This window comes from Hemiscyllium ocellatum, chromosome 34, assembly GCF_020745735.1.
Source record: "Hemiscyllium ocellatum isolate sHemOce1 chromosome 34, sHemOce1.pat.X.cur, whole genome shotgun sequence".
NCBI classification, from domain to species: domain Eukaryota; kingdom Metazoa; phylum Chordata; class Chondrichthyes; order Orectolobiformes; family Hemiscylliidae; genus Hemiscyllium; species Hemiscyllium ocellatum.
This window is the reverse complement of record NC_083434.1, coordinates 5472037-5499721: the sequence shown is the minus strand read 5'-3', so window position 1 is coordinate 5499721 and position 27685 is coordinate 5472037. Positions and strand designations below refer to the sequence as shown.

The 27685-nt window shown below is 40.5% G+C and overlaps 1 protein-coding gene across 2 annotated transcripts in view; it reads right to left on the bottom strand.

The window, feature by feature from the left end:
* The window catches only part of atxn1a (ataxin 1a), a 481844-nt gene that overhangs the window by 131305 nt on the left and 322854 nt on the right, over positions 1-27685 (bottom strand). For both annotated transcript variants that reach the window (XM_060849975.1, XM_060849974.1), the window contains one exon: positions 26826-26932. The gene's annotated coding sequence lies outside the window, so the exon portion shown is untranslated. The remainder of the gene's footprint in view (positions 1-26825; positions 26933-27685) is intronic.

Here is a 27685-nt window from a genome sequence, read left to right as displayed (position 1 = left end):
TCCAGGTCATGTTTAGCTCTGCACAATTTCAAAGAAAGAAGTGAAATGTACTGACATTTCCTGAGATGGATAGCAGAACATATATGAAGTTAGGTGAAAAACTAGCACAACATTTTAGTTTCAGATCACACACTAGTTTTCACACAACCACAACATAAAGTACCTTTCTTTTTCACTACAGTTATCCCCACAGGGTTGTGAAACAGGGGGAATGATCGGAGTGATAAGGGAATTACCAAGTGCAATACTTTGGGTGATTTCTCTAAGTTATTCAATTTAGTCGTTAACTGCTCTAGAACCAAATTGTTTAGTTTACATAAAAGTATTTGCAGGTTAAAAAAAAATGAACTGGTGTAGCGCTTGCAACAATGCTCATCTATTCATTCATTGTTGCATTCTAAACTAAGTCAGAGACACTATTGTCTCACAAACATGCAGTTCACTCGTTTGCTTTTGACTTCAAAATTAATAACAATGAAAAAACGCTTGCACAATTTTCAGCACCAAGTATTGGACTAAAACAGCACTGGAGCATGGCAGAGCTTTCTCTTTCTCATGTACATCAAAAATATTAGCTGCCAAACAAAAGTCACACGACAAACACCAGTTTCAAACTCATCAAGCGTTGTTCTGGGAAAGCTGCAGCAAGCTGACAAACAAAATGAAATCCAAAATTTAAAAACATTTTTTTCCAAACAGGCCAACCCCTGCTATGTTTTTGAACTTAGATCACCTGAGTATGGAACAAAGGGTAACTGCCAAGGATAAATTTCACCACATGAACAAGTAAGCAATTCAGTTCCTCAGGCCCACTCCAATCAAGAGTATGACTGATTTGACTATAACCTCAAATCTACATTCCAACTTACCACCATTAATTATTCAACCCTTTATTTAACAAGAATCTAACTCTCCCTTAAAGTACTTAAAACTGTACTTCCACCATTTCAGGAAGATCTAAAAACTGATGACCCTGAGAAAAGAATTTCACCTAATTCCGGTTTTAAATTGGCTGGACCCTGACTTTTTAAACAGTGACCCTTAGTTGTAAATCCCCCCAAAACTGGAAACATCTCTCCACACCTACCTGATCAAGAACCTCAGAATTATGTTTGTTTCAATCAAGTTGGCTTTTACTCTTCTGAATACAAGCCCCGCCTCTCCAACCTTTCCTTAAAGAAAACCTCCCCATTCAGGTATTAGTCTGGTAAGCCTTCTCTCAAATGCTCCAAACATATTTACAGTACATACTTCCTTAAATAAGGTGACCAATACTGTGCCCGTTACCCCGATGCATCTCATCAGTGACCCATATAAATGGAGCAGGACCTCCCTACTTCTGTATTCAATTCTCCAGATAATAAATGATATCCTTCTAGTAGTTTTCCTTTCACATGCAAGGATCTAACATAGTAGGCCACAAGCTATTTCAGCTTATTGGGTACAATTTTCACCTGCACACTGGAAACCTGTGAACTCTCAGCAAAGGAGGGGATTCAATATTCCTGAGTCTAGGACTGCCGGGAGGCTTTACACAGCTGACTGGTGGGTAGAAGGACGAGATTAAGTAGAGTGCCTGCTCACTCTCTGTCAGTCTCCTACCTGGCTACAGCACAAATTGCTTATTCACTTAAAAGTTCCAGCAAAACTGGGCCATTTGCCTATGTTGGAGTAATGCCCATTGCACTGTGGTACATTGTCATTTTAGTCGGTTCTCGGTCCCCAACGACAGCAAACACTTCTGAAATCTTATGCTGCCTTTTCAAGTTGCTTTTGGCAATGCATATGATAGACTGTTGCCTAAAAACAGCATTTGAAATTTTAAAACTGATTTCCCACCCAACAGAACCCTAAAAAATGCTGGCTGCCAGGAAGTTACAGGCAACCCTGCTGCAGTGTTGCTAAATCTGCAAATGTGATAAACAGATTGTATGGCACATCAACATAACACTTGCCACCAATTTGCAGGCAGAAGTATTATGCATCTGCTCCCCGAAATTCCATGCTGAAAATGTGTTGCTGGAAAAGCACAGCAGGTCAGGCAGCATCCACGGATGTATATGGAGGTTGGTGGGCTGGTAGGTGAGGTCCAGTGGGGTTCAAGGGCGGAGGAGTGGGAAGTGGAGGAGATGAGGTGGAGAGCATCGTCGATCACGTCTGGGGGGAAATTGCGGTCTTAAGACCCATTTTCCCACTCCTCCGCCCTTGAGCCCCGCCCCTCCAATCGCCACCAGAACAGAACCCCACTGGTCCTCACCTACCACCCCACCAACCTCCATATACATCGTGTCATCCGTCGTCATTTCCACCACCTCCCTCCCCTCCCCTATCAACGTTCCGAAAAGACCACTCCCTCCGTGACTCCCTCGTCAGGTCCACACCCCCCACCAACCCAACCTCCACTCTCGGCACCTTCCCCTGCAACCGCAAGAAATGTAAAACTTGCGTCTACGCCTCCCCCCTTACTTCCTTCCAAGGCCCCAAGGGATCCTTCCATATCCGCCACAAATTCACCTGCACCTCCACACACATCATTTACTGCATCCGCTGCACCCGATGTGGCCTCCTCTATATGAGGGAGACAGGCCGCCTACTTGCAGAACGTTTCAGGGAACACCTCTGGGACACCCAGACCAACCAACCCAATCACCCTGTGACTCAACACTAACTCCCCCTCCCACTCCACCAAGGACATGCAGGTCCTTGGACTCCTCCATCGCCAGACCATAGCAACACGACGGCTGGAGGAAGAGCGCCTCTTCTTCCGCCTGGGAACCCTCCAACCACAAGGGATGAACTTAGATTTCTCAGTTTCCTCATTTCCCCTTCCCCCACCTTGTCTCAGTCAAATCCCTCAAACTCAGCAACGCCTTCCTAACCTGCAATCTTCTTCCTGACCTCTCCGCCCCCACCCCTCTCTGGCCTATCACCCTCACCTTGACCTGCTTCCACCTATCGCATTTCCAACATCCTTCCCCCAAGTCCCTCCTCCCTACCTTTTATCTTGGCCTGCTGGACACACTTTCCTCATTCCTGAAGAAGGACTCATGCCCGAAATGTCGACTCTCCTGCTCCTTTGATGCTGCCTGACCTGCTGCGCTTTTCCAGCAACACATTTTCAGCTCTGATCTCCAGCATCTGCAGTCCTCACTTTCTCCCCGAAATTCCATGCATCTTTTACGGCCAGTAGTGGGATGGAAAACTTGCTATTTACCCAAATGACAGCAGCTCCAACAATACAAAAGAAGCTTGACATATTTGGTACTCTTCCACCATCTTTAGCATTTACTCACACACACACAAGAAACAATGCAGGAATTCACTTCTCCAGTAGCATCTTTCTACCATAAGACATATTTGCAGAGGTGGGGTATTCAGGCCATCCATCTTGCTCCATCATCCAATAAGATCATGACTGATCTGACAATCCTCAACTCCGCTTTCCTGCCTTTTCCGTATAACCCTTGATTCCCTTACTGATTGAAAAAAGTCTTTCTGTCTCAGCCCTAAATATACTTTATGATCCAAACGTGAAACCCCTGTGTGTAAGGAATTACACAGATACACTATACTCTCTGCCTTAAATATGTGACCCCTTACTCTTAAGATCTTGCTCCTAATCTGAGACTCCCCCAAAAGGGGAAGCAACATCTTTGTATTTACTCTGCCAAGTTCCCTCAGAATCTTGTATGTTTCAATAAGGTTACCCCGCATTTTCTAAATTCCAGTGAGCACAGGCAGACTCTCTATATCCAATACAAGTTTAGTGCATCTACTCTGGACTGCCTCTGATGCCACAATAACTTCCCTTAAATAAGAAAACTGTTTATACTATTCCAGCTATGGCCTGACTGGTCTCTTGTCGAGCTTTAGCAAGACCTCCCTACTGTTATGAGAACTGTTCTGAAGACAGGTCAATAGACTCAAAACATGAATTTTGTTTTTTGTTTTCTCCCCACAGATGCTGCCAGACCTACTGAGTTCCTCTTTACTTTTATACTCCATTGCCACTGGAATAATGGTGAATATCCCATTTATCTTCCTTATTAGCTGCTAAACTTGGATGCTAGCTTTTTATGACTCAGGCACAAGGACTTCCAAATCCTCTGTTCTCTAGCTTTCTGCTGTCTTCCTCCATTTAAATATTACTCAACTCCTCTATCTTGCTTGCTCTTATTGCAGAATTTCATATTTTGAAACATTATATTCCATCTGCCATGTCTACTACACTCACTTAACCTGACTGTGTCCCTCAGCAGACTCCTCGCATCATTCTCACCACTTGCCTTCCCAGACTTGGCCATAGTCCATTCACTTTCCTCATCCCAGTCATTTATAGACATTGTCAATAATTGTGACCCTAGAACTGCCATCTGTGACAATACAGCAGTTACGGGTTACTATTCTGAACATGCGGCTCCCCTTATTCCAACTGTCTATCTTCTCCTAGTTAGCCAGCCCTCCACCAATACTAATACAATACCTCCGAGCCATGGGCTCTGATCTTATTTAATAGCTTAATATGTGGGACTTTATCAAAAGATTTCTGAAAATCAAAATATATTTCACCTACTGCTTTCCAGTTATCTATACTGCTGGTCACTTCCTTAAAAATCTCAAAACTGTCAGGCATGATTTCCCTTTCATGAAGCCATGCTATTTCTGTTTGATCATATCCTGTATTTCTGAATGCCCTACTATTGCTCCCTTTACAATACTACAAGATTTTTACAATAATAGAGGATTCACACTTCATTTTTATACACATTTAAAGATACTCTTGCTGTCTATCTTGATACTAACTGGCAAGTTTACCCTCAAAGTTTATCTTCTCCCTCTATTATTTTGTTGGTTACCTTTTGATCACTTTTAAAACATCCTCAAACTTCTGGTTTACCACCTGATTTTTATCATATTGAATGCTTTTTCTTTAAATTTTATACTACCCTTAAGATCATGAGAAATAGGAGCAGGAGCAGTAGTAGGAGTAGGCCCATTGACCCATTGAGTTTGCTCCACCATTCAATCAGATCATGGCTGATCTTTTCATGGACTCAGCTCCACTTACTGCCCGCTCACCATAACCTTTAATTCCTTTACTGTTCAAAAATCTATCTTTGCCTTAAAAACATTCAACAAGGTATCCTCAACTGTTTCCCTGGCCAGGGAATTCCAAATATTCACAACTCTTTGGGTGAAGAAGTTCCTCCTCAAATCAGTCCTAAATCTGTTCCCCCTTATTTAGAGGCTTTGTCCCCAAGTTCTAATTTCACCCTCCACTGGATAACCAAACTGAACATCATTGAGGGGGCTATTAGTGAACAGATGCTGGTCAAAGCACAGCAGGCCAGGCAGCATCTCAGGAATAGAGAATTCGACGTTTCGAGCATAAGCCCTTCATCAGGAACCATTAGTGAACAGATGCTGCTTGGTAGCACTGTTGCCAACCTTATATCACTTTATAGATGATTGAGAGCAAACTGATCAGGTAGTAATTGGCCAGGTTGGATTTGTCCTGACTTGTGGGTAGAGGACATACCTGGGCAATTTTTCACTTGTTGGGTGGATTACACTGTTGTAACTGTAGTGGAACAGCATTACTCTTCATTGTAATGATGTTTTGTTTTAATAAACTAAAAAGAAAAAAGTCACCAGTATAAATCTAATAATTAAGCAGTTTTTTTTTAAAAGAGAGAAGACCTAAACACAAACTGAACACATCACTTTGACTTCAAAGCTTAGGAATATTGAACAATCCTATTCATTCGTCTCTTTCCCTGCACTCACATCACACAATTATTTATGTCAGTGGTTTAAGACGACAACTCACCACCACCCTAAGAGAAATTACAAATGGGAAGTAGATGCTGGCCAATCAGTAACACTCACATTCTGTGGAGGAATTAAAAATAACAGGCCATTCTCAGACTAACAGATGGAAAAATGCCAATTAGGAAACTGCTAGAGTGGAACTTGATATTTAAAATGATATAATCAGGTTTCTGCAGTTGTATTACATTAAATTTGTTGTGAACACATGACTCTGGGTAGACAAATAAAAATTCAGTTACCTGCAGAGACAACTGAGAAACTGCATTTTCACTGGTAGTAAGGTTGAAAATTACTTCTTTCTGACTGGCAATAAGGATATGTTGTGAAGTAGATTTAAGTCTCATAATCCAGTTGCTGTTACAAATTCACTTGCCATCGAAATCTATCCCAAACTTGCAATGCTATGCAGTTGAAAAAAAAAGGGAGGGGGAGTGGAATGTACACTGCAATCACGTTGTTCTGAGTGGAATTGGGGAGTTTTGCTGGGTTTGTTTCAAATTTACACCAAGCCCCCGAAATGGTAATCATTTTACTCTCAAGCATTCATAGTATTTCAATTCAAAATAAACATCTAAAATAGTTTCAGAGGTTCTTAGATTTCTATTTGACAGCTCATCTCTGTTGTGCATTTTGAACAATTTCATATCTTTTTCCCTACACTACAACAGTGACTATACTTCAAAAGCATTTCACTGCTTTGCATTTTTTCTACTGAAGCAAAGAGTGAGAATAATTGCCTTGTCTAACCTCTGATAAAACTTGCTTTTTGTCTGTCTGGGTTGCTCCGATAGGTTGATTTTGTGGGTAAGAGCTTGGCACACAGATACACTGCTTAATTATGAGATTTATACTGGTGACATCTTTCTTTTTAGTTTATTAAAACAAAATATCATTACAATGAAGAGTAATGCTATTCCAGTACAGTTACAACACCAGCATTCACTGATATGCAGAGGACTGGAGTGTGAGATACATATTTGGTTGCCAACACTTAGTGGAAGCAGCAGCAAAAATGACAAATTAAACTAAGGATAGGGACAAGGATAATGACATGGGATGCTATTGCCTTAGACCAATTTAACATACTGAGATCAAAGTAATCTTGTCTCTAGTTCACAAAACTCAAAGTATCTAAAAACAGTGTTTTAGTTACACCTTAAATTATTTCTTCTAGTTGTATAATCAGTGAAATTTCACTACTCAAGTAGTGAAACTTCTACATGCCCATTGGAGCTGAAAATGTGTTGCTGGAAAAGCGCAGCAGGTCAGGCAGCATCCAAGGAACAGGAGATTCGACATTTTGGGCATAAGCCCTTCTTCAGGTTTATTCAGGAATAAGCCTGAAGAAGGGCTTATGCCCGAAACGTCGAATCTCCTGTTCCTTGGATGCTACCTGACCTGCTGCGCTTTTACAGCAACACATTTTCAGCTCTGATCTCCAGCATCTGCAGATCTCACTTTCACATGCCCATTGGAGACTATATTTATAGCCTTGAAACATGTGGGTATAATTTTTTATAGCCATCTTGAGTTCCAGTTTATGGTAACCCTCACTGGAGGAATTGTTTCTGTGAGTTGGCGTGGAATTTATGAGATAGTAAGGGATGGACAACAGTGACATGGGACTGGCAATGATATGGAGGGACATGAAGTGAGAGACACGGAGGGGTGGGGGGATATGCTTGTGCAAAAATACTTGCACTAAAGATTTCAAGTTCACCACAAACATTTGTGAGTCACCACGAACATGCAAATTAAACCCAGTTTCCAACAAAAAAATCTTGACACCAAAACAAAGAATAGATAAAACTCCCATGTTTATCACAAATTAAATTCAAATGAAAACTCAATTTTCTCAGACATTTCATTCAAGTATTAATCTTCTGGATATAATACAGCATAGATTAGGGAAGGTTATTAAGCACCTGTGCAATATTCCATTTAAGTGCATGTGTTAGCAAAATAATGAGATATCTCTTTGGAACAGTAAATATTACAATGCTATTAAAGGTACCTGCAATCATAATCAGAGGAGGTTACCTCTATACAATTCCAAAATTGTACAATTTGTTGATCCAATTTTCTCTCACTCAGACTCAATTGCAAATGTCAGCAGCCAAACATCGATAGAGAATTAAACAAGTCTAACAGCACCAATTTCTTTCGCCATGATAGCTGGCTTGGAGCCTACCAGTAATTTTTCTTTTGGCTGTGTTCATAAATATCTTTGGACTCCAAGTTCTCAGTCATCAAACAATCTAAACAGTGATTGGGGTGAATGGTTTATTTAACAAACTTTATCTTGAGATTGCTGTTAAAGCAATTGATTTCTATAATGCAAATATGCAAGGTAGTGGATACATACTCCTTTCGGGTTTTACAATCCCACCTGAATTTATCACCTGCATCATTACAAACTGCAACTTACACCAGGAAAACTAGAAGCCAAAACACAATTCTGGGACTTCACAAAGTTCTGTAAGAGTCGAGAGCGACAGTGAGCAAATGACTGCGACTGACAAATCAAAACAAACCTTTAAGAGACAGATTTATGTTCACATGGCATTGCTTCTAATGCCACTCTGCAGATTTCAACCATTTCACTGGGGCAGGGTATGCCACAGGTCACAACCATTCATGGGCTTTTCTCCAATACCAACGAAGAGTGCAGTGTAAACTCTACGATCAGTATCCACAGCATTGCAGCAACAAATTTATCCCTCTTAATGTTCTTGCACAACACATTCAAATACATGCAAACAGATTCCCAAACACAAGTAAAGGGCAAGAACAGATATGTTACAAAAAAAATAGTTTTTTCCTAAACTAAATAGCTGGAGGAAGAGAAAGCAAGGTATGCAAGTCAACTCAGGATAAATTCCACAATTTTTACCAGGGATAAATTCCCTGGTAAAGATTAATAATTTATTACAAAACCTTAGATGGAGCAGTTATTTCCTGTCATAATCACATTTATTTTTCAGCACTGCAGGTATGACAGTAAGCACACGTACAGGTACTCTTGTGGTGCAGTTGTAGTATCGCCACCTCTGAACCAGAAGTCCTGGGTTCAAGTCCCACCTGCTCCAGCAGTGTGTAATAACATCTCTGAACTGGTTGATTAAAAATGTCTAAGCACATCTACAATGACAAATATCATGGGATAACTTAATGGCATGCATAGCCCAGAATGAGTTGCTGATCAATTTCCTCCAATATAACAACATTGGGGCACATCTCTGGCATGCAACTTCTAATTCTTTCATCAGCTATTTTACAAGATACAAAGTTTCAAGCTGAAATGGTGTCAATGATTAATAAAGCATTATTAAACAAACAGCGGTACATTTTCCTGAGCAAACCAATTCAACAACAACTTGAGCAAGGAAACTTGGGTGTTAGAATCAACAAGTAATTGGTATGGATTGTGTGTGCATGTGTACTTCGATTTTTTTCATGCATTTGTCAATCAAGCAATAAAATTGAAAGTAGGGGGGATTTGCAACCTTTGTGGAAATTCCCACATTCAGCCGAGTGTGCAATAAAATTTTCAGTGAAGGTTTAAGAAATGCTGTGAGAATGTGGTGGTCCATATGAACAGTGCTTTTCAAGCCAATGTCCAAGTTTTGGAGCTCATGCAAAAGATTTTCATCAGACATAACGACAGTTATTCTGGTTACTGACTGGGAAACTTGGAGTCCAGTACTGTGACAGCATGGAAGATGATACAAAAGGAGCAAAGTCATTATGAACAAGGATGAAGCAAAGAGGGTACAACCATGATACAGTTCAGCTTCTGCTCCTACATCTTATCTATAGTACATTCCTTTTCTCATTCAAGTTATTAACACCGATTGCCATACTGAAAATGTCACCCTTATCCAAGGCTTCTCTTAGTTGCCTGAGGAAAGAGCGAGGGCTTCTCAGGTTGAAAGCTTACAGGCTGAAATAAACTTGTTAGACTATAACCAGGTGCTGTGCGATTTTTGACTTTGTCCATCCCAGTCCAACACCGGCTCTTCCACAACATGGCTTCTCTTCATTAATGAATCCTCGATTCTTGCTAATATACTGTCTCCAACATAACGGGGAGGGTTTCTGAAATATCTTAATGTGCGGCCACTTACCAAACACTTTCAGAAAAGCGAAATATACTTATCCACTGCATCTTCTTTATCTAAACTGCTCATTATATCCTTTATGAATTTGAGTACATTTGTCCGGAATGACTTGCCCCTTCATGAAGCCATATCGACTCTGCTTGGTCATATTAAATACTTTTAAGTGCTTTATTGCATCTTTTATAAAATACTCTAACATATTCCAAATAACAGGTGCTAAGCCTACTGAACAATAGTTACCTTTTGTCTCCTTGTATCTTTAAAATAAAGGCGTCACAATCCACAAACTAAGGATTCCTGGATGTTTTGTTTTACTCATTCATTGAAAGAGGGAGTCACTGGCTGCGCAGCATTTATTACCCATCACTAATTGCCCAATGACATGTCCACCACATTGCTGTGGCTCAAGAGCCCCATGTAACTCAGACCAGGTAAGGATGACACTTTCCTTCCCTAAGGACATTAGTGAATGAGATGGGTTGTTCCAACAATCAACAATGGATTTGTGATCACCATTAGGCTCTTTATTCCAGATTTTTTAAAAATTCAAATTCTGCCACGTGCCATTTGAACCCAGCTCCGCAGAACATTATCCGAGTCTCTGGATTAACACTCTAGTGATAAAACCATTAGGGCATTGCCCCCCCATTACTAGCAATGCATCCACTAACTCTATAGCTGCACCCGTTAATGCCCTAGCAAGTACCCTTTCAGGTCCAGGAGGTTTATTTCGCCTTTTAAGTTTCCACTTTGTCTCTAGTAATATCTATTGTATTTATATCTGGATGTAAGCTTGCTTGCTAAGCTGAAAAGCTTGTTTTCAGACATTTTGTCACCATACTAGGTAACATGATTAGTGAGCCTCTGGTGAAATACTGGGGTTGGTAACCCGCTTTCTATTGGTGATGCCATTTCCTGAGATGACCTCATTTGATATGATGTCATTTCCTGTTCTTTTTCGGAAATGGTGGTAAATGGGGTCCAAGTCAAAGTGTTTATTGATTGACATTCCAACCGGAATTGTTACTTCCAGGGATTGTCGTGCATGTCTCTGTTTGACTAATTCTCAGATGAATGTATTGTCCCATTCAAAGTGGTGTCCTTCCTCACCCATGTGTGAGAATATTAGTGAGAGTGGACCATGTCTTTTTGTGGCTAGTTGATGTTCATATATCCTAGTGGCTAGTTTTCTGCCTGTTTGTAAATATAAAAAGTTTGTTACAGTCCTTGCAAGCAATTTTGTAAATGACAGTAATTGTGCTTGCCTGTATGGGGTCTTTTATTAGCTGCTGTTTTAGTGTGTTGGTGGGTTTGTGGGCTCCCATGATGCCAAGAGGTGAGTAGTCCATCAGTCATTTCAGAGATGTCTTTGATGTAGGGAACAGTGGCTAGGGTTTCTGGATGCGTTTTGTCTGCTTGTTTGGGTTTGATACTCCGAAATCAGTAAACTGTTTTCATTGGGTACCCATTCTTTTTGAATACGCTATACAGGTGATTTTCCTCTGCTTTACCAGAGACTCACTGATGATGTTACCTAGTATGGTGATGGAACATCTGAAATCAAACCTTCCAGCTCAGCGAGCAAACTTACATCAGAACGTTTGTGTTTACAGAGAGCTTTTCACATAGTATAGTAGGTCACATGAGGCAGTTCACTGGAAGATTAACAAACGTTGACACTGGGTGACAAGTCAAACATTTGGACAGATTATCAAGAGCTTAAATCAAGACATGACATCTTGAAAAGTGCCTATATTACAGAGGATGAAGCGCTGGATGTCTTGAAACAGGTAAAGGTAGATCAGGTGTACCCTAGAAGTCTGTGGGAAGTTTGGGAAGTGATTGCAGGGCCCCTTGAGGAGATATTCGTATCATCGATAATCACAGGTGAGGTGCCAGAAGACTGGAGGTTGGCTAACATGGTGCCACTATTTAAGAAAGTTGGTAAGGACAAGCCAGGGAACTACAGACTAGTGAGCCTGACATGAGTTGTTAGGGGGAATCTTGAAGGACAGGATGTACATTTATTTGGAAAGGCAAGGACTGATTGGGCATAGCCAACATGGCTTTGTACGTGGGAAATCATGTCTCACAAACGTGATTGAGGTTTTTGAAGTAACAATGAGGATTGACGAAGGCAGAGCGGTAGGTGTGATCTATATGGACTTCAGTAAAGCAGTCAACAAGGTTCCCCATGGGAGACTGGTTACCAAGGTTAGGTCTCATGGAATACAGGGAAAAACTGCCATTTAGATACAGAACTGGCTCAAACATAAAAGACAGAATGGTGCTAGAGGGTTGTTTTTCAGACTGGAGGCCTGTGACCAGTGGAGTGCCACAAGAATCGGTGCTGGGTCCACTACTTTTTGTTGTTTATATAAAGGAGTTGGATGTGAGCGCAAGAATTATCGTTAGTAAGTTTGCAGATGACACCAAAATCTGATGTGTAGTGGACAACGAAGACGGTTACCTCAGATTACAACAGGATCTTGATCAGTTGGGCCAATGGGTGAGGAGTGGCAGATGGAGTTTAAATTAGATAAATGAGAGGGAAAGCAAATTTTAACAGTAAGAGTATAAATCCTGCTTAGGTCCTAGGGAGTGTTGCTGAACAAAGATCTTGAAGTGCAGATTCCACATATGGAGTCAGCTATTACGAGGGGGCATAGCTTTAAATTAAGGGGAGGTAGGTATAGGAAAGATGTTAGGGGTAGATTCTTTACTCAGTGAGTTGAGTGTTCATAGAATGCCCTGCCAGTAGCAGTGGTGGACTCTCCCTCTTTATTGGCATTTAAACGGGCATTGGATAGGCATATGGAGGATAGTGGGCTAGTGTAGGTTAGGTGGGCTTGGATCGGCACAACATCGAGGGCCAAAGGGCCTGTACTGCGCTGTATTTTTCTATGTTCTATGTTCTCTTCATAGCTCCTTGAAAGTGGAGCCGCAGGTAGATAGAATAGTGAAGGAGGTATTTGGTATTCTGGTCTCCCTCCTATCGGAAGGATGTTGTGAAACTTGAAAGGGTTCAGCAAAGATTTACAAGGATGCTGCCTAGGTTGGAGGATTTGAGGAATTCAGCACGAAGGTATACAGAAAAGCCACACACACAGACCAAGTCCTGAACTATGAAAGCAACCACCCCAACACACACAAAAGAAGTTGCATCAAGACACTATTCAAAAAGGCCACAACACACTACAGCACACCAGAACTGCAAAAAGAGGAAGAAGAACACCTATACAAGGTATTCACCAAAAATGGATACCCGCGCAATTTTATCAACGGATGCCTAAGGGAAAGACAACAGAACGAGGACATGCCACAACCCAAAAGGACTAGCCACACTACCATACATCAGGAGCATTTCCAAACTGACAGCCAGACTACTGCGACCACTAGGACTCATAACAGCACACAAACCAACAGCCACTCTCAGACTAACTCACCAGGACGAAGGAGCCAATAGCCAGCATGAACAAAACCAATGTAGTGCACAAAATCCCATGCAAGGACTGCACAAAACACTACATAGGACAAACAGGAAGATAGCTAACAACCCGCATCCACGAACACCAACTAGCCACAAAACGACACGACACGACACGACCAGCTATCCTTAGTAGCCGCACACACAGATGACAAACAACATGAATTCGACTGGGACAACACTACTATTATAGGGCAAGCCAAACAGAGAACAGCCAGGGAATTCCTAGAGGCATGGCACTCATCCACTGATTCTATCAACAAACACATCAACCTGGACCCAATATACCGGCCACTGCAGCGGACAGCAACTGACAACCGGAAGCGGCAGAGACAAACCACTATAAATGCTGGAGGAAACATCACAGAAGCGCTTCACAGGAGGCTCCCAAGCACTGAGGATGTCACCTAGACAGGGGATGAAACGTTTGCAACAAAAACTCCCAGCTCGGCGAACAGAACCACAACAGCAAGTCTCATGTACATCATACGTTAACCAAAAAAGAACACAAATAATAAAAACAAAGGTCAGAACTGCATTACAGCTATTTAAAGGCAATGATTCCAAACTACCCATAAAACCGTTGTTCAAGAAGTAGCTCGTTATAATAATGCAAACAGCTCTTAAGATGATGACATTTAAGGAAAGGAAAAGGTATTTTCGATGCAAAAACACTCTTCGCCAAGATTGTTGGATCTATGAGTAGGTAGCTCAAATTTCTTGAACTTACCAATCACCTAGCTAGCAGACAATGCTAGTGTTATGAAGCTAAGTTTTATGGAAAATGATTATGCATTTCCTGGTTGGACACAACTAACTGAAGCTTTTACCAAGACTAAAAGGCAGATTCCAGTGATGTGAAATCAGTCAAAGGTGGCTGCTGATTGGCATTACTATATTGTCTATGCCCAAAAGCACTGGAATACAGATAGGCTCTCACTAAACATTGAAGGAGTGAGATTAGGGGGCCAAGTGAGAAGCTAGCTAACCTTTTGTGTGCTCAACATCTGTTTTCACTGGCCATCAGTACAAGCAACCAAGATGGTGAAGCAGGAAGACAACTGTGTGAATCTCTCTTTCTGTATCCAATTTGCAAACTTTTAACTCTGTCTACTAGTTGTGACAATTCATGGGCAGAAACCTTTTCAAAAAAACTCAACAGCTGGCTGTTGTCTTCAAAAGGACAGATAAATTCTGCATCCACATGTATAAACTTTCTCAACATCAAATCCAGAAGGATCACGAAACTTGGCTTGAAAGCCAACTAAGTCACTAATCCTCAAGAGCTGTGTACCTTCAATTTACTAGACTACTTACTCTATTCTCCCACACTGTAATCCATTTGTGTGAGTGCATGTGAGAACTTGTGAGAGTGTGTGGGTGCAAAGGTTGAGCATTTTCATTTCATCAGTCACATTACGTAGAATAAACACTATTCTCATTTCTTTTAGATGCTGGGCCACTTGCAGAGATATTTGTATTATCGATAGTCACTGGTGAGGTGCCGGAAGACTGGAGGTTAGCTAACGTGGTGCCACTGATTAAAAAGTGTGGTAAGAGCAAGCCAAGGATCTATAGACCAGCGAGCCTGATGTCGGTGGTGGACAGGTTATTGGAGAGGATCCTGAGGGACAGGATGTACATATATGTGGAAAGGCAAGGACTTAGGGATAGTCAGTCAACAAGGCTTTGTGCATGGGAAATCATGTCTCACAAACTCGATGGAGGTCTTTGAAGAAGTAACAAGGATGATTGATGAGGGTAGAGCAGTGGATGTGATCTATATGGACTTCAGTAAGACGTTCAACAAGGCTCCCCATGGGAGACTGGTTTGCAAGGTTAGATCTCACAGAATACAGGGAGAACTAGCCATTTGGATACAGAAGTAGCTCGAAGGTAGAAGACAGAGGGTGGTGCTGGAGGGTTGTTTTTCAGACTGGAGGCCTGTGACCAGTGGTGTGCCACAAGTATCAGTGCTGGGTCCACTACATTTCGTCATTTATATAAATAGTTTGGATGTGAGCATAGGAAGTATAGTTAGTAAGTTTGCAGATGACACCAAAATCTGACGTGTAGTGGACAGCGGAGAAGGTTACCTTGGATTAAAACAGGATCTTGATCAGATGGGCCAATGGGCTGAGAAGTGGCAGATGGAGTTTAATTCAGATAAATGAAAGGTGCTGCATTTTGGGAAAGCAAATCTTAGCAGGACTTATACACTTAATGGTAAGGTCCCAGGGAGTGTTGCTGAACAAAGAGACCTTGGAATGCAGGTTGATATTTCCTTGGAAGTATAGTCTCAGGTAGATAGGATAGTGAAGGTGTTTGGTATGCTTTCCTTTATTGGTCAGAGAATTGAGTACAGGAGTTGGGAGGTCATGTTGTGGCTGTACAGGACACTTTTGGAATATTGCGTGCGATTCTGGTCTCCTTCCTATCAGAAAGATAGGGTTCTGAAAGGCTTTATAAGGATGTTGCCAGGGTTGGAGGATTTGAGCTATAGGGAGAGCTGAACAGTCTAGGGCTGTTTTCCCTGGAACATCTGAGGCCGAGGGGTAACCTTACAGAGGTTTATAAAATCATGAGGGGCATGGACAGGATAAATAGACAAAGTCTTTTCCCTGGGGTGGGGGAGTCCAGAACTAGAGGTCATAGGTTTAAGGTGAGAGGGAAAAGATACAAAAGGGACATAAGGGGCAACTCTTTCACGCAGAGGGTGGTACATGTATGGAATGAGCTGCCAGAAGAAGTGGTGGAGGCTGGTACAATTGCAACATTTAAAAGGCATCTGGATGGGTATATAAATAGGAAGGGTTTAGAGGGATATGGGCCTGGTGCTGGCAGGTGGGACTAGATTGGGTTAGGATATCTGGTCAGCATGGTCAAGTTGGACCGAAGGGTCTGTTTCCATGCTGTACATCTCTTATGACTCAAGGAAACCTGTCTCTGGGATTTTTATTGCCAAAGTGAATAGATTGTCAGACACTGAATTAGCACACACATCCTTTTAAACAAACTATTGCAATCAAATGAAGAGTGAGAATGAATGACTACTCCTCCTAACCTGTGTGTAACAATAGCCAGAAGACAACTACTTAGCACGTAGAATTCTGTTGTCTATCAAGAGTCTCAACAAAACTGCAAGCATTACTACCTCAGTGGAGCCTTATGTCAGCTGGAGTGTAATTGGTAGCACTCTCAATCTGAGTCACAGGGTTCCACCAGATTCAAGTCTCGCTGCATAAATATCAAGGTTGACATGCTAGTTTCAGTAATGAGGGTGTGCAGCACTGTCAGGAGCTGGAATCTTTGAGTCAATGTATTTTGAAAAAATATGCATAGAAGTTCTCCCTAATGGCCAGGCTAGTACTTAACAACACCTCAATTATCACTGCACAACGGTTCATTTGGTCATTTTGGTGCCACACTGATACCTGTCGCAATTGCATGTTTGGGTTGGCCGCTATGTTTCCTACTTCTACAGAATAAGTATTTCTTAAAAAGTATTCCATTGATTGTAAAGCATATTAACATGCCTGCTTGTCAAAAAGGTACCATATAAATACAAATCTTTCTTTGCTTCAACAACTTTGGTTTTCTTATAAAATTCTCAACACAAATTCCAAAGCTCTAAAGGGATTCAAAAGAATCCTGCAATTTCTTAACAATTAAATCAATTCCAAGGCAAACCAGTCATGACGCAACTTAAAACGTTCTATTTCTGGCGTAGCAATAGATAGAATTTTTAACCCCTTTCTTAATTGCATCAACGTTCTCAGAGTCAGAGATGTACAGCATGGAAACAGACCCTTCAGTCCAACTTGTCCATGTCGACCAGATATCCCAGCCTAACATAGTCCCATTTGCCAGCACTTGGCCCATACCCCTCTAAACCCCAGCCTTGGTATCTAAAATAAAATATCTATGCTCTACTAACACATTTATTGGTAAAGCCAGCTTTTGTAGTTGCAATTCAGAACTTTTCCACCTAACTAGAAGTAGCCTGTATCAGAACTCCAGATGCAGAGAACCAAATAGCCAATGATAAGCTAATGCAACCAGGAGTTACTACTAAGTCTTGAGGCTGAAGTTTGGAATTCCCTGACATACTGTATTAACTCAAAACTTGGACACTAGCAAACTCAAATTGCAGTGGCAACCATAATAGTTATCTTGTTTGATTCAAATGTCAACAGCTGTGTGGCACAGCCATTCACAGAATCCCTACTGTGTGGAAACAGGCCATTTGGCTAAATAAGTCCAGTGATCATCCAAAGAGTAACCCATTCAGACCCATTCCCTACCCTTTTACTCTACATTTACCCCTGACTAATCTATCTAACCTACACATCCCTGAACACTATGGGCAATTTAGCATGGCCAATTCATGAATTGTGGGAGGAAACCAGAGGAAACCCATGCAGACGTGGGGAATGTGTGCAACCTCCACACAGACAGTTGCCCAAGGCTGGAATCGAACCTGGGTCCCTGGCGCTGTGAGGCAGCAGTGCTAACCACTGAAACACCAAGGCATGATGTTCACATTACAAGAGTGAATCTTAAGCTACATGGATCTGTAAGCACATGATGACATACACATTTACATATTCACGTGGGCTCTGCTTGAAAACAGGTTCTTTGCTCAGTTGACTGATGATTCAGCTGGAGTCATTTACTTAGCTGTTTTTTTGTTGCCCTCCACAAGGGTCGTTTATCACTGCCTTTCATGCTCAAGGACCAGGTAAGGAGGCAGATTCCAAGTCTAACTCAACCAGAATGGGAATTGAACTTGTGTTATTGAGCTATTTCTGAACTACAATAGCTGTCTAACCAAACTCAATTAACCACAGCCCTTCTTCCAACACACAGATTTCCTAAGACATATACAGTCGGTTTTGATATAATGAGATAGTTCTGTTCTAATGCAATCGTGCGTTGTAAGAAAATTGTGCAATAGCCACGCCATTGAAACTAATGAGGCCGGAATCATGTTGTAGCTAATACAGGGAAGGAAAGTTCACATTCTGTAAATACCTGTGTTAAAGAAACCACATTGTAGCAGAACTGACCATACACAAAATAGTTTCCGTGCAAGTGTATACCAGGTTAATTGAGCAAGAGAAAATGAGAGAAACAAGGGAAATCAGAGGAAACCGAGTGACTGCAGCCCAATGGCTCATCATGTGTCTCACCTGTAAGTTGGAGGAGGATGTAAAATGCACAAAAGCACACTTAACACAGAACTCCAATAATTGGGCACTGATCATCACTAAGCTGGCAATCTTAAGGAAACAATATTAGACCTGGCAAATTTGCACTGTTATACTAAGGAATTCACTCCAGGTGTTAGATTAGGAAATGAAAACTTATCCAAGTTTTGTTGAAGGCTATTTCTACAGATCCTAACTTAGAAGAGTTGCCTTTACTTTCATTTCAAATTCTTTTAAAATATCCAATACCTCAGTACTGGTAGTTCTGAATTCTAGTCCACAGAGTAAATTTGCTGATGACCATAAAAGGCAGTTAGTTTAAAGAATACCAATGAAACAGAGCAGAAATTTAATACTCCACTTTTGAGCCTTTTGTATTGAAGATTAGGAGTTCTGGATGCCAGCATTAGGTGCCGAACAATGTAAAGGTTTGCAGTTGCTGGCACAAATATACTTCAAGGTAGATAAATACAAACAAATTCTCTTTTGTGTCCTTATAAATATTTCAAAGGCGTAACAGTCTCATACATTAAGAATCTGTCACTCACTGCAAGCTGCTGTGGAGATTGGACAACAAAGATTAAATGAATGAATCAACTTTATTGTCACGTACTCAAATGAGTACAGTGGGAAAGTTTGCAAACCGCCACTTATGATGCCACCTTAGGAGCAAGGTACCTAGGATTCTTCAGTCCAAGTTCTTAAGAAAAAAATAGAAAATGAGAAGCTGCCATACAGAACAAATATCTTATAATCCACCTCCAAAGTCAGTCAATCAGATATGATATTAAAATTAGAATATTAAAAACTGATTTGGCATTTGCAAAAGAACAGAACCAACTGCTGGAGTGAACATTGCAATTCACCAATGGCAATTCAAGAGTTTTTACCTCTAGAAAGAAAATGCAAAATTAAATAACAATTAAATTTTAAATTCATATAGGATGTTAATTGATATTGTCAGGTCTCAGTACTTTATAGATCAACAGATCTCAAATTTGTTCTATTTCAACCTTCTGCGAAGTGTTGTAACCAATGTCCAACATCGCAATACCTCATGCTGCATTCAAATTGTGTCAAATGAAACAGATTTCCTAATCCCTATTGATTCATCAATCTGGTTGCATTTTACATCATCTGGATAATTAAACATTATTGATCTTAGCTCTTTAACTGTGTTGAAACTGTCAGAAATCAAGTCTAGCCTCTCTCATACAGCTGAACAATTATTGCAAATGTTTCTAACACTAACACTATCACTCGCTCAGTAGTGCAGGCAAGTTAGAGTCTTAGACATCAAAATACACATTTTTCAAAACAAAATGTTGCACGTACAGCATAACAAATCCTTGACAGATCTGTTGCTGAATAAACCTGTAGTGAAACTGCTAAGGTTTTCAGAGCTTTTGCGGCTCTGGAGTTGACAATGCAGGCCAGAAATGTTCAGGTTTGCTTAATAGTTCATGCAATGTCCAGACCCTAGTATGGAAAACAGTTAACCTTGGGCATTGAGGATCAGGAGAAATCATCCAGAGTTCTCCTGATCACTAACTAGTTTTACCATTTGGAATGTACATATGTATATCCAGTGAGGGCAGGAAAGAGTTTGGATTAATGCACTCAATAAATGAATTATTTTCTAATTCTCACCTTCACATACTGAGGTAATACATGCTGACTGCCAGCTGTGAAACATTACCTTAGCAACTTTGGTATCAGCACTATTAGAAGAGATGGGGAATAAAACAGAAGGAACTACCTGCAAATATTCATCGATAATAGACACTAATAACTTAGCAATCCTTCTTTAATGGCAGAAATTTCTAGTCATCTATATCAGCTTTACATTTGACAAGATTTTATCAAAAGTAATGTGCGTTTGATGTGAAACATCCAGCTCTGCACAACTGCTACACAAGTTGAAAGGTGTGCAATTATTATTTTTGCATGCACAGCTCAAATTAATAATATTGTCCTTTTGTATTTCACACAATGTGCCATCTGACTGCATTAACTGACACTAATTTCTAAACACCTTTAAATTTCACTCTCCACCAATCAATCTTGGTATGAGACAAATAAGTTATGAAATCATTCTTTTCCACATCTACAACATCCATTTCCATGCCCTCACAGTATTGTTTTTGTGACCTCATGTACCAAAAGCAACTAACACAGCAAACAATTCTTTGTCAAAACTGCTTTTAAGTTGGAAGTGAGTAAGAATTACCCATCTCTGCATGGAGTCTTTCCTATGTCGAGCATGTTTCTATGTCCTTAAACAGGGGTGGCAGTGGCAAAGGTAGGGAAAGGGGGGAATGGAAGCATCATGTGGGCTGGCATGATGAGTGGTGGTTCAGGTAAGAGGTTGAGCCTGGCAAGGAGGGTGGTGGGGTTGGTTAGAGGAATTAGTGGTTGTGGGGTGGCAAGGATGACTTGAGTGGGAGAACAGGTAGTGGTCACAAGGGGATACATGGATTTGCAAGAGGTCATGGCAGCAAAAGGGGGAGGGGTGGTAAGGAGGAGTGGAGCGGAAGCAGGTGAGGGGGGGGGTGGTGAGGTGAGGTGACCAAATGAACTCTTTTTACATTGTCAAAAAAGCAAGCATACAGGTACTTCCAATAATGCTAGAGTACTTCTCCCACATGTCTATAACCTCCCCAGCCCCACAACCCTCTGGTTTCCATACTCCTCTAATACTTCCATAGCCTCGTGCTCAGTTCCAACTTTCTTTGCTCCACATCGACAGTTATGCCTTCAGCTGTTTAAGTCTCAAATTCTCAATTTCTTTTATAAACCTTTCCACCTGTAACTATCAACTCTTTTCAAACCTACGTGTTGCCAAGTGTTTGATAGTCTGTTTATAATGTCATAAGGCTTGACATAAATTTTGTTTGATAACAAGCACCTTATGGTGGTCTACTAAATAGATACAAAGTTATTGTTGTTGCTATCAGAGTGTGGAATGGACTGGCATCTACAAGGACCACACTCCAAGTCTTTTCCTCATCACACAAAGTCATTACCAGGAATGAATTAAATTCCTAAAGAAAAAGTGAGAAAACTGAAACAGCAATTAGATAGCTGATATACTGTGCTTCCTTTTGGTCAAATTTGGCTCGTGTCTTTCAGACTGAGGCTTTCAGCTTTCTTCTGCTTTCCTTTTGCAACTGCCCAGAAACGGAGGACTTTTAGATGTCACTTCTAGGACTAGATCTAGAATTCCCTTCACAGTTCAACTTATTCACACTCTCAGATCCACATTTTCACAGTTTTCCGACAAATTACTTAACTTCAGGGAGATTACCTAAAAAATGGTTACCTGATGAATCAATTAACTCCAACTCCACACTAAATTTTTAAAAATAATATTCCTTCTAATATTCACACTCAATTCATTGACCTGTTCAACTTGTCCAATGGCACAATATCTGAATCCTTCAGAAGCTTGGAATACTTGGTAACAATGATAGAAAGGTGCTGTAACTAACATTTGTAAGTTATTTTTAGATCATGTGCTGACTTTATTTTCAAACCATACTCATCATTCCTTTGCAAATACATTTTTTGGAAGTTCTGCTTTGTACTTTAGTCTCAGTAAAACATTAAGGAAAGAATTCTGGCTTAAGTCAACTTGCAAATAGAAACTGATGAACAAGTGTAGGCTGTTTAATCCTTTGAGCATTTTCCACTATTAATGGAGATCAAGGATAGCCTAATCTAATCAAAGATGCCAATTTAATAGATATGGGCAAAAGTGAATAGAAATCTATTGATTGTTAATTTTAGAACTGCAAGTGACCCAGCATCAATAGTAATTTCGGAAAGAATTCAAAGTTTCTCACACCCTTTGCATATATCCTAGTTTTGCTCCTAAAAGGTCATATTAGTAAACACTAAGAAATATCAAAACTTTTAACTCAATGATGGTGAGACTATTATCTGTGCAGGTTTGGTCATGTGGAACATTCAAGCAAGACTAACATATTTGACACGTACTTTGTTGAAGCATTCACTACACAGTTACATACAGTATCAAATCACTCTACATGACAATAGAAGTGACTAAATTATGCTGAACCATGAAGGTACCTGAACTGAGGAACATTTATTCCTAACCAAAATGATTTTATTCTCTTTGTAGAAGTTCTTTCAAATCAAAACAAGATGTTTGGCTAGAATCAGTTCCCTGTAATAATTGTCTCCATTTTTTGTGTCCAGAAATGACCAACAAACATAAAAATATTAAACGGCCAACTGCAAATACCTAATATCTCAATAACGCAGATAATTTCAATGCACCTCGATAGTAAGTATCAGTAAGCCATCTGACCGATGAATTAATAGAATCTTGTAGACTCCACAGAGTATGTGCATTTCTGTAAAAGTTAACCGGAATCCAATCAATTTTTATTCTCCCTTGGATAGTGACACTAGGACAACACTAATAAAAACCTTTCCATTGAGAAAAACTGCTCATCACCTGAATGATTCTGAACACAAAATTATGTACTTGAAGAAATTGATTCCTCCGTTTCAACAATCCCAAACAAATACCTTTGTCTCCAGCCTGGGATCAGATGTAACTGCTCTACTACCTCAATGGACCAGACCTCTTCATGAACTTGCTACATTAAAGAATAATAAAGCATTTCCTCTGCATGTTTTGTCTTAATCTCACATCACTTCTCAGGTGTGAATAACTTTGAGAATATAATATTATTCTATTAACAATGCTATGGGCTACACATAGTGGAAATCTAAGTTCAGGCAACTCATGTCATCAGACCATACCCAGTCAGTAATACCCTAATTAAGGTAACTATCAAAAAAACACAAAGTATTAAAATAGTCACATGATTTGTATCACACGGATTAGAGGGGACTTTATTCCTAAATGCCCAATCTCAGTCAAAATCATTGGACAACACGGGTGGTAAAAATAAACTGCAGAAACAACATTTAAATGATTTTGAGATTGTGATGGGTTCTAACCCAACAAACTGAACACAAGTTGGAAACAAAAACTCAGCACATCTGTGAGGAAAGGGAAAGATTAGATTAACCTTTCAGGCCTGTAACATTTTCCAGTTTTGATGATGGGTCACATGCCTGAAACCTTAACCTAACTGCTTTAATCTCTCTCAATTACTGCCTTCCCTGCTAACTGAAATACAAACTGAAAAAACAGAGTTACAGCATCGGCAGCATTTTGCTTTCCATTCGTGGCAACGTCTATTTCAATTTATGAAAAGGGAACAAATAAATCGTGAATGATTTAGAGTCAGAGATGTACAGGACGGAAACAGACCCTTAAGTCCAACTCATCCATGCCGACCAGATATCCCAACCTAATCTAATCCCATTTGCCAGCACTTGGCCCATGTCCCTCTAAACCCTTCCTATTCATATACTCATCCAGATGCCTTTTAAATGTTGCAATTGTACCAGCGTCCACCACTTCCTTTGGCAGCTCATTCCATACACGCACCATCCTCTGCATGAAAAGTTGTTCCTTAGGTCTCTTTTATATCTTTCCCCTCTCACCTAAAACCTAGAGTTCTGAACTTTCCCACCACATGGAAAAGGCAATGTCTATTTACTTTATCCATGTCCCTCATGATTTTATAGACCTCAATAAGGTCACCTCTCAACCTCCAACACTCCAGAGAAAACAGCCCCAGCCTCTCCCAAATCCTCCAACCCTGGCAACATCTTGTAGATCTTTTCTCAACCCTTTCAAGTTTTACAACATCCTTCCAATAGGAAGGACACCAGAATTGCACACAATATTCTAAAAACGGCCAAATCAATGTCCTGCACAGCCGCACATGACCTCCAAATTCCGATACTCAGTGCTCTGTCCAATAAAGTTTTAAAAAATCACACAAGTGGAAGTACTAGCTTTCAGAGTGCTGCTCCATAAACCTGGTCTTGTGAGATTTTTAACTTTGTCCACTCCGGTCCAACACCAGCACCTCCACATCATGGCTATCCAATAAAAGAAAACATACTAAACACCTCCTTCACTATCCTATCTACCTGCGACTCCACTTTCAAGGAACAATGAACGTGCACTCCAAGGTCTCCTTGTTCAGCAACACTCCCAAGGACCTTACCATTAAGTGTACAAGTCCTGCTTTGATTTCCCTTTCGAAAAACACAGCACCTCACATTTATCTAAATGGAACTCCACTTGCCACTCCTCAGCCCATTGGCCCATCTGATCAAGATCCTTTTGTACTCTGAGGTAACTTCCTTCACTGTCCACTATGTCCCAGATTTTGGTGTCATCTGCAAACTTACTAAATATACCTTGTGTTCACATCCAAATCATTCATATAAATGACGAAAGGCAATGGACATATCACCAATCCTTGTGGCTCTTCACTGGTCACAGGCCTCCAGTCTGAAAAACAACCCTCCATCATCACCACCCTCTGTCTTCTACCTTCGTGCCACGTCTGTGTCCAAATGGCTAATTCTCCCTGTATTCTGAGAGATCTAGCTTTGCTTACCAGTCTATAATGGGGAACCTTGTCAAACACCTTACTGAAGTCCATAGATCACATCTACCGCTCTATCGTCATCAACCCTCTTTGTTACTTCTTCAAAAAACTCAATCAAGTTCATGACACATAATTTCCCACACACAAAGCCATGTTGATGATTGTTAATCAGTCCTTGCCTTTCCAAATACATGTACATCCTGTCCCTCAGGATTCCCTCCAACAACTTGCCCACCACTGACGTCAGGCTCACCGATCTATAGTTCCCTGGTTTTTCCTTACCAGCTTTCTTAAATAATGGCGCCACATTAGACAATAACCAGTCTTCTGGCACCTCACCTGTGACTATAGAAGATACAAATATCTCAGCAAGAGGCCCAGCAATCACTCCCCTCTCTTTCCTCATACTTCTAGAGTACACGATCAGGTCATGGGGGTTTACCCACTTTTATGCGTTTCAAGACATCCAGCACCTCATCCTCTGTAATATGGGCGCTTTTCAAGATGTCATCATCTACTCCCCTACATTCTACATCTTCCATGTACTTCTCCTCAGTAAACACTGATGAAAAGTACTCGTTTAGTGTCTCCCTCATCTCCTGCAGCTCCACACACAGGCTGCCTTTCTGATCTTTGAGGAGCTTTATTCTATCCTTAGTTATCATTTTGCCCTTAAATGTATTTATAAACTCCCTTTGGATTCTCCTTAACCCTATTTGCCAAAGCTATCCCATGTCATTTTTTTGCCCTTCTGATTTCTCTCTTAAGTATACTCCCACTGCCTTTATACTCTAAGGATTCACTCGATCAATCCTATCTATACCTGACATATGCTTCCTTCTTTTTCTTAACCAAACCCTCAATTTCTCTAGTCATCCAGCATTCCCGACACAGACCAGCCTTTCCTTTCACCCTAACAGGAGTCTCTGGATTCTTGTTATCTCATTTCTGAAGGCTTCCCATTTTCCAGCCATCCCTTTACCTGCGGACATCTGTCCCCAATCAGCTTTTGAAAGTTCTTGCCTCATACCATCAAAATTGGCCTTTCTCCAATTTAGAACTTCATCTTTTAGATCTAGTTTATCCTTTTCAAATCACTGTTTTAAAACGAATAGAATTATGGTCGCTGGCCCCAAAATGCTCCCCCACTGACACCTCAGTCACCTGCCCTGCCTTATTTCCCAAGAGTAGGTCAGGTTTTGCACTCTCTCTAGTAGGTACATCCATATCCTGAATCAGAAAATTTTGTGGAAGGAATTCATAAATTCCTCTCCATCTAAACCCTCAACACTATGGCAGTCCCAGTCTATATTTGGAAAGTTAAAATTCCCTACCATAACCACCCTGTTTATTCTTACAGATAACTGAAATCTCCTTACAAATTTAGTTTAATATTAATTCACATTCGATGAGATTAGTAACACTGTTGTTGTTTTCAGGTTACAAATGAAGGCTGCACATACAAATCTTTGCTTCAAATCCCAAGATTGTTAAGATGTTAAATAGCAATTCAACAATGCTGCAATTTTAGCATAACTCACTGACTTTACATTGCTTCTAAAGGTTTTACTAGCACCAAGGTAAATCCTACCAATTGAACAGTGGATCACTGGTGAATAATTGCAGTAGAAATAGAATTGTAGTCAGAAAAAAAATTACAACATACCATATGAATTGTAGCTCTTCAATCATCATTCATCAAAGTCAGAGCTTTCAGGTGTGTCCATTAGATCACAGATCTTCAGTGTGTCTTAATCATTACAAGGTAAATGTCTGGGAACCAAAATGGACAAAACATCAATCATTTTATTATCAGATAACAATATAAAATGTATTGCAATGCATTTAAACTTTGAAAACTTGATCATTTGTGATGGAGGAAATATCCCAAGGTGAATACAGGTAGAAACCTGAAGGATTGTCCTCTAGCCATCACATATACAAACACAGAACACCTCTCTGAAGTATAGCATCAATCTAATGACACTAAATTTATTTATGCACACTCAACTCGTTAAAACAAATCATAAATAGGTAGTTTTTGATCTATTCACCTTTCCTGGCTCCAGATCTGTGCAATATCAATGCCCCCACTTCCCCAAAGCAGCAGAGTAACTCAACAGGCAAGATACTGGAGATGATTAACTACAAACTACGCTCGCCCATAGTCAAAGTCTTGAGAACACCAGCTGTCCCCTTTCCTTCAACCACCCAAATGATTACATTTACCATGTCAAGAAGTAACAGCTGAAAACCTACGGTGAAGTTGAAATGTTCACCAGAAAACACTTTTGTATCATAGACTCTGACAGTGGATCCTCTTAAACCATTTCTAGAAGGTCAGGACCTCTGTGCAGCACCTCAACATCTGTGACATTGTTATAGCTATGGTGCAGTCCAAACAATGACTCTCAATGTCAAATAGGATTTGCTGACAAAACCGGAAGACAGCCTTCAAGTTCTACATCTAGCCACCAACAAGGTTATTGCTTGGCTCCGTGATTGTGCAAACACTAAATGCCAATA